This window comes from Bombina bombina, chromosome 1, assembly GCF_027579735.1.
Source record: "Bombina bombina isolate aBomBom1 chromosome 1, aBomBom1.pri, whole genome shotgun sequence".
Taxonomy (NCBI): domain Eukaryota; kingdom Metazoa; phylum Chordata; class Amphibia; order Anura; family Bombinatoridae; genus Bombina; species Bombina bombina.
Genome location: NC_069499.1, coordinates 758,323,043 through 758,330,657, shown reverse-complemented (window position 1 = coordinate 758,330,657; position 7,615 = coordinate 758,323,043).

The following is a 7,615-nucleotide window of genomic DNA, read 5'->3' as shown; positions in this document are numbered from 1 at the left end:
CATAGCTGGGGTGTCTTAAAGGGACACTGTACCCAAAAATTTAATTTCGTGATTCAGATTGAGCATGAAATTTTAAGCAAATTTTGAATTTACTCCTATTATCAAATTTTCTTCATTCTCTTGGTATCTTTATTTGAAATGCAAGAATGTAAGTTTAGATGCCGGCCCATTTTGGGTGAACAACCTGGGTTGTCCTTGCTGATTGGTGGGTAAATTCATCCACCAATAAAAAAGTGCTGTCCAGAGTACTGAAACCAAAAAAAAGCTTAGATGCCTTCTTTTTCAAATAATGCAAATAATGATAGCAAGAGAACGAAGAAAAAATGATAATAGGAGTAAATTAGAAAGTTGCTTAAAATTGCATGCTCTTTCTGAATTATATAAAAAAAATTGGGTTCAGTGTCCCTTTAAATTCAATTTATCTCAAGTGAACGTGTTTACTTTCAAAACATGTAAATATGCTCTCTACATTCGACGCATGCAAACTGCCGCAATAACCCGATGTTGCTTGCATGCAACTGTAATCTGTCCCTGAGTTGGGTAACACTCAAAGCATTTATTATGGTTGTATAATATTTTCTGTAAACTTCTAATCAATGCTTTACAAATGATAACCATCATTCATTGGACATAGTAGTCAGTTATGTTCTTTGTTTCCTCCCAAGGAGAACATTTCAAAATGTGTTACTTATACTTTATTTATTTATTATTATTTTAAATTGCAGGTTTGTGTATTGAATAAACACATTTTCATCTCAGGCTTGCAGAGTCCCACACTATCAAACACCAGTGGAAGTTTTTTTTATAAGCTAGTAATAATTTGTAAGATGTATATAATTTATGCAGCTGTATTAGTTTCAATATTACTTTAAATAACATTAATGTTTTTCCTATCAAAACAATTTTTTAGTGTGTCTAAATGCAGCTCTTTGATATTTATGATGAATGTTTGAGTGCAGTTTTTTTAACAATATTATTCAACTAATCATCTACCAATGAAATGAGATGACACTAGCAGGTTATATCATCAACTGATCATCTACCAATGAAATGAGATGACACTAGCAGGTTATATCATCAACTGATCATCTATCAATGAAATTAGATGACACTAGCAGGTTGTATCATCAACTGATGATCTACCAATGAAATGAGATGACACTAGCAGGTTATATCATCAACTGATCCATATTGAGGGATGTAGTCCGTGACAAAGGTGGATCTGTTAATCAAATACTTCTTGATTTTCACATCCTTAGTCAAAGGCTTCTGCCTGACTTTGCTATCTCTTACTTCACTCTTCATTTGTCATGAATAAGACACTTCTCTTTAAGGGCCTAATGTTAAAAAGCTGCTCAGATGAGATGATCAAAGAGATGTATGGAGATGTCCCTAAAAAATGTTAGAAACACAAATTTTAATTATCTAACTATACAGGGCTTTGCATGTGAAGGAGAAACACCTACATTACAATATAAGGTCTAAAAAACCCCCCAAAGATTTTGCATGATTTCTCTCCATGCCGGCAAGGTTTTCAATATCAGGCCCTAAGTCACTGCGTCAGTTGTCTACCATTTTGACATAGTGTTTCAGATCTGAGTTCCTATATGGCCTATACTTTTATCAAAATTGACGCCTGATAATAATGTCAGGATATCCCCAGGTCTAGACAGTCAATGTATATCCTGCTCTTGTGTAAGGTGAACTCTACAAGTTAATTTTATTACAGCTGATAAAAGCCAAGATGTTCTCTATCACTAACTCAGTTCCCCTTAACACTAAAAACAAATAATCATTGGGAACAGTAATTTTGACCCTGAAGGGAACCGTGTCTGAACAAAATATAGGCATAGGTAGGCATTGAGAGGACAAATAATCTCCCAAATGGCAGTCCACATTTTTGCTTGTCGTACACCCCCTCAGAGATATAATATAGTTAGCTCCATAAGTATTTGGACATTGAAAATGCTATAGAAAAAAATATCAAATAAGAAAAAGAATAGGAATCTCAAGTCCTGCTTCCTAAAACAGTAAGGGAACACAGCACTGTTTTGTAAATATCAATCAGTATCGAAATTTAATAGTTAAAAAACATTTCACAAACAGTACATCACTAAAGAGAACTGTCTAAAAATCCCTCTTCCCTCTAAACTCTACAGAGACAGCAATTGTCAAGGTTACCAATGACCTACTTACAGCAAAATCCAAAGGCCACTTCCCTCTGATTATCCTCCTTGACCTGTCTGCAGCCTTTGGCACTGTTGACCACCCTCTTCTGCTCCAAACCCTCCAATCCTTCGGCATCTGTGACACAGCTCTCTCGTGGTTCTCTTCCTATCTCACTAACCGTACATTTAGTATAGCCTTCTCCGGAGCATCCTCTGCCCCGTTACCACTTTCTGTTGGGGTACCTCAAGGCTCTGTCCTTGGTCCCCTTTTCAATCTACACGTCGTCACTAGGTTCCTTAATAAAGTCCCATGGGTTTCAATACCATTTGTAAGCTGATGACACCCAAATCTACCTCTCTGCACCAGACCTACCTCCTTCCTTACTAACCCGTGTCATTAACTGTCTTTCTCACATCTCATCTTGGATGTCCTCTCACTACCTTAAGCTAAATCTCTCCAAAACTGAACTCCTTATTTTTTCCCCTTCTTCCAATGTCTCCATCCCCAAAATTTCTATAACTGTTGATAACTCCATCATTACCCCTACCCCACACGCCCAATGTCTTGGGGTCACACTTGACTCAGATCTTTCCTTCACTCCTCACATTCAGTCCTTGGCTAAAGCCTGCCGCTTCCACCTTAAAAACATTGCTAAAATTAGACATTTCCTTACACAAGATACAACCAAGATTTGAATCCACTCTCTCATCCTTTCCCGCCTCGACTACTGCAACTCCGTCCTCTCTGGTCTACCTAGCTACCGCATAGCTCCTTTACAATCCATTATAAATGTCTCTGCCAGGCTCATCTTCCTTATTCGTCGCTCTTCATCTGCTGCACCTCTCTGCCAATCCCTTCACTGGCTTCCTCTTGCCTCTAGGATTTAACATAAAATCCTCAGCCTGACATATAAAGCTCTCAACTGCACTGCTCCCCCCTACATCTCAGAACTTGTCTCTAGATACTCTCCCTCCCGTTCCCTTCGATCAGCTCAGGATCTCCTCCTCTCTTGTTACTTCCTCACATTCCCGTTTACAGGACTTCTCCAGACTGGCCCCCATCTTGTGGAATTCCCTGCCTCGCTCCATAAGACTCTCCCCTAGTTTTAAGAGCTTCAAGCACTCCCTAAAAACTCTAAAAATACTAAATAAATACTAAAAATACTATTCAGGGATGCATACAAACAACACTAACCTTTCCCAACTCCATTGCTTTCCCCTTGAACCCCTTAGAATGTAAGCCTATGGGCCCAGCTGTTTACAGATCGCTTCATAACAGCCGACTTCAACAGTGAAACTCTCGGCAGGGCCCTCTACCCACTTGACCCCTACAAAAGCTATCCTGTACACCGACTATGTTTACAGCGCTGCGGAATCTGTTGGCGCTCTACAAATACCTGATAATAATAATAATAATAATAAACACCGTACAAACCCAAAGATATTTAGGTGTGAAGCTCTTATCTTATTTCCCTTACTGTTTTAGGAAGCAGGACTTGAGCTTACTCTTCTTTAACTTATTTGATATTTTTTCTATAGATGTTAAGAGTTTCGGGATATTCCTGACCCCGGTCGTTACTGACATAGTTGATATGAATTATAAGCTAATCAGAGACGCAGTGACAGAGGATATGGCCAAATGGAAAAACAAATCTATCTCATGGATGGGTCGAATCCATGCGGTCAAAATGAATGTCTTGCCTAGGGTTCTCTATGTCATGCAAGCACTTCCACTCTGGTCAGCTGTACCCCTTATCCATCAGATCCAATCAGAAATGGAGGCATACATCTGGAATGGCGTAAGGCCAAGAATTAGGAAGAAAACAATGCACTTGCCCAGAGACAGGGGAGGAGCAGGAGTCCCCCTATTAAAAATGTATTTCAAAGCAATAAACACCCAACGATTAGTCCACTGGTGTCATAACAAAGCGGACAAAGCATGGGTCGCCTTAGACCGGGATATCCTGCAGAGAGGTAACGTAGGCGCGCTTGCATGGATATTGGCTGAGAATCGGTCCTCACTGATTCAACAGTACCCTCTACTAAACGATGTCTTTTGCGAGTGGGACTCCTGGGTCAAACAAGACAAAGGTATTTCTTCTAAAACATCACCGGTAACACCGGTTTTTGAAAATCCAGACAATGCCTTAGTAAACAGAGTACAATCCCTGAGACACACCTATACCTTAGCGGAAGCTGCCGTGCTCAATGCCTTTCATGAAGGCAAGATCCAGACTCAAGAGAATTTAATGAAGTGGGATCAGTGGCTCTTCTTCTCCTGGCACAGTTCCATCATTATATTAACGGACATAGAGAGGTGGCTTCCCTCACAAGAGAGAAGACTCCCTTTGAATGCATATGCACAATGACCCAGATGCCTGGTCATTTGATCTCCCGCCTGTATAAGCTATTGCTGACAAGTAATGACGAGACACTGCCCTCCTATATAGAGGCATGGCAAGTGGATCTTGACTTAAATATTACCTCCAAAGATTGGTTACAGGTCTTTAATAAAGCAAAGAAAGCTTCAGTTTCTATGAGACTGCAAGAGATGCACTTTAAATTCTTGAGCCGGTAGTTTTTGACCCCACAAAGGCTGCATAAGATCTACCCGCAGACAAGTGGTGAGTGTTGGAGAGGTTGTGGAGAGATGGGATCCAACCTACATATTTGGTGGACATGCCCACGGATACGGGAATTCTGGGAAAGAGTATTTATGGAGAGCAGCCGGCTTCTCGGGGTGATTTTACCCCCGAATCCGCAATACTTGATATACCATGCTCTCCCTAAGATCGTGGAAGAAGCAAAACATAGGCTCTTCCTACTGATGCTGAACTGCGCAAAGAGCCTAATACCAAAATATTGGAAATCAGTAAATGTCCCGAGCTTAAATGAGTGGAAACATGGGGTCAGGGATCTGCTTAGTCTGGAGAGGTATCACTACCTTAAGACTGGGAAACTAGCCTTACATGAGCATATGAGCCTGATTTGGGAAGGTAAAAATATTTGAAAATCCACAGAGAAAAGGACTAACTCATTTGGCACAGAGCCGTGGAGCCTAGGGGTGCACATGTCTGCTCGTACTATGGGAGGGATATGAGATATAGGGAATTATGAGATCAAAATAATAACTGGAAAAGATGACAATTGTAAACTGAGAAAATAGTTGGATCCATGCTGAAAGTATTGTTATCCTTTTAAGTCCCTTCATAAAGATGTATTGTTAAATGCATTTTTTTTAATAATATAGAATATCAAAGTACCTCATGTTTAGTATGAAAAATCTCAGATTAAATCGTATTAAATGGTCCCATACATATTGGACATATTTGTTTGCTGATGCTGGAAATTATAAGTGTATTTTAATGAACACTTTAAAATATATATATTAAACTGTTAGCAGTATCTGATAATGAAACTATATTTCTATTGTCTGTCGCCCCCAATGGTTTGAAAGAGAATTACAGCCAAAAGGGCTGGCTATAAAAAAAAACCCATACATTCCCAGCAAGCCAATGAAATGTTCAGCTTCGAAGGGCCTATGAGGGACAAGCTTTGGTTGAGGGCGTTAACAAAATTTCACCAATGATTAGAAAAAGAGGTGAGTTTTATCAGAGAGATAAAAAAAACCTTGGCACAGGAAATAAGGGGCTAATGCTGGCTGACTTTGACTTACTGACTTAAACTGCTGCCTTTGGAAATACACAAAGTTTTTATAAGACAAAAAATTGGGCCTAACATTATTTCCACACATGTGCATCCTCTCTTACATGACAGTGAAAAGGATTTATCTGAAAAAGCTGAATCTTTCAAATTAATTTATTTGGTAATGTATCAATGGTTATTTTATATATATATATATATATATATATATATATATATATATATATATATATATATATATATATATATTTTTTTTTAACTTCTTTTTATTAAGAAAAGTTCAGGTTTACAGCCCACAAGTGAATACAAACAATGCAATCAGTGCTATTCAAAGAGTTAGTAGAGGAGCTTCAAATAGACATTGTCAAAGAGCATTTGCCGCCACAGACATGAAAATAGAAGGCATTCATTTCAAAGACACCTTTCCAATAGCATATTATCCCATGACATACTTATATATGCATCAGAGATAGCATTTCAAAATAGGTGCTTAATAAGATGTGAAAGAAGGTTACATAATGGTGCATTAATTGCATGTGAATTACATGTTAATTGCACAGACATACCAAAGCTTTCTCATGGACTGTCCCCCGAACCCTCCCATTTTTTTAGGTTAAACCAAACAAAACATAACAAGACAAAACAAAATAGGTACTAAACCTCTATACACCAAGTTGGAGTCTATTAACTAGGGACAGATATATGTCTGATAGCCCAGTGAGTATTGCCCTGCTTTAGCATGGTCGATTGTGTATAGGGATATTAGAGAGAATGTCTTTGGTCTGCTCTGTTATTGGAGTAGTGGGGTTATCTTTATTTTGGATTATAATAACTCTACAGAAAATAGCGACTAACCCAACACAATGGCAATGTCTTATGGTACAATAGAGATATATCTCGCAAGATACAGATTTAGTGAGGTATTGTAAGGATTCTAAAAGTGACGCATAGTGGAACTGACTATGCTTGTTAGGATATTATTTTATGGTAGTGATAAAAGTGTGAGTCGGCCCATCATTGCCAAATCTGGTACCTATGAACCTAATCTATCCTGAGTACTAGGTCAATCTGATTATGGTGCAATATAGCATTAGTACAAACAAAATCCATTCAATTAAACATCTAGAATAAATTCAAAGCATCAAGTAGAAAATAACGTAGGAATTGTAGGAGTATTACTATGAATAATAAATGACAGGACAAGGGCATCTTAAGTAAGATCATAAGTGAATACAATCACGGTTAAGCAGGATAGTGACAGTTGATCTAAAACCTTCCCTTGTACATCAGGATAGAACAGTAAGGCCCTTCCAATTTGGTATGGGATTAAAATATAAACCTCATTACAGTTGATAGTGCTGCCTCAACTCTTATTTTATTGTAATATTCTGTTTCAAGTGTCACGTGCCTACACTATATTGTATAGTAGTGAGAGAATAACTGCAAACTTTCTAATGAGCTGAGTCTCTTGCTTGATCATAACGCAGACAAATGCTTAGGTCTAACAAATTGAGACACTGCCACATACTAACCAGTCTGCAAAAGCATCCTATGAAAAAGTCAGATCCGGCCAGCTGAAAAGTCTGACATTCAAAGTGGCTACTGCTGATTTAAGGAAGACCGCATTATGTGTAGGATGATCCATTGTGAGCTAAGACATTGCAGTAAAGATCTAAGGTTGCCCTTTCGATTTGTATTTCCATAGTTGTTAACTGCATGCGAGCAACAGAGCAGACCAAGTGTCTGCGGCAGTTACTGAGGAAGTTCCTAATGCCAGATTGCTA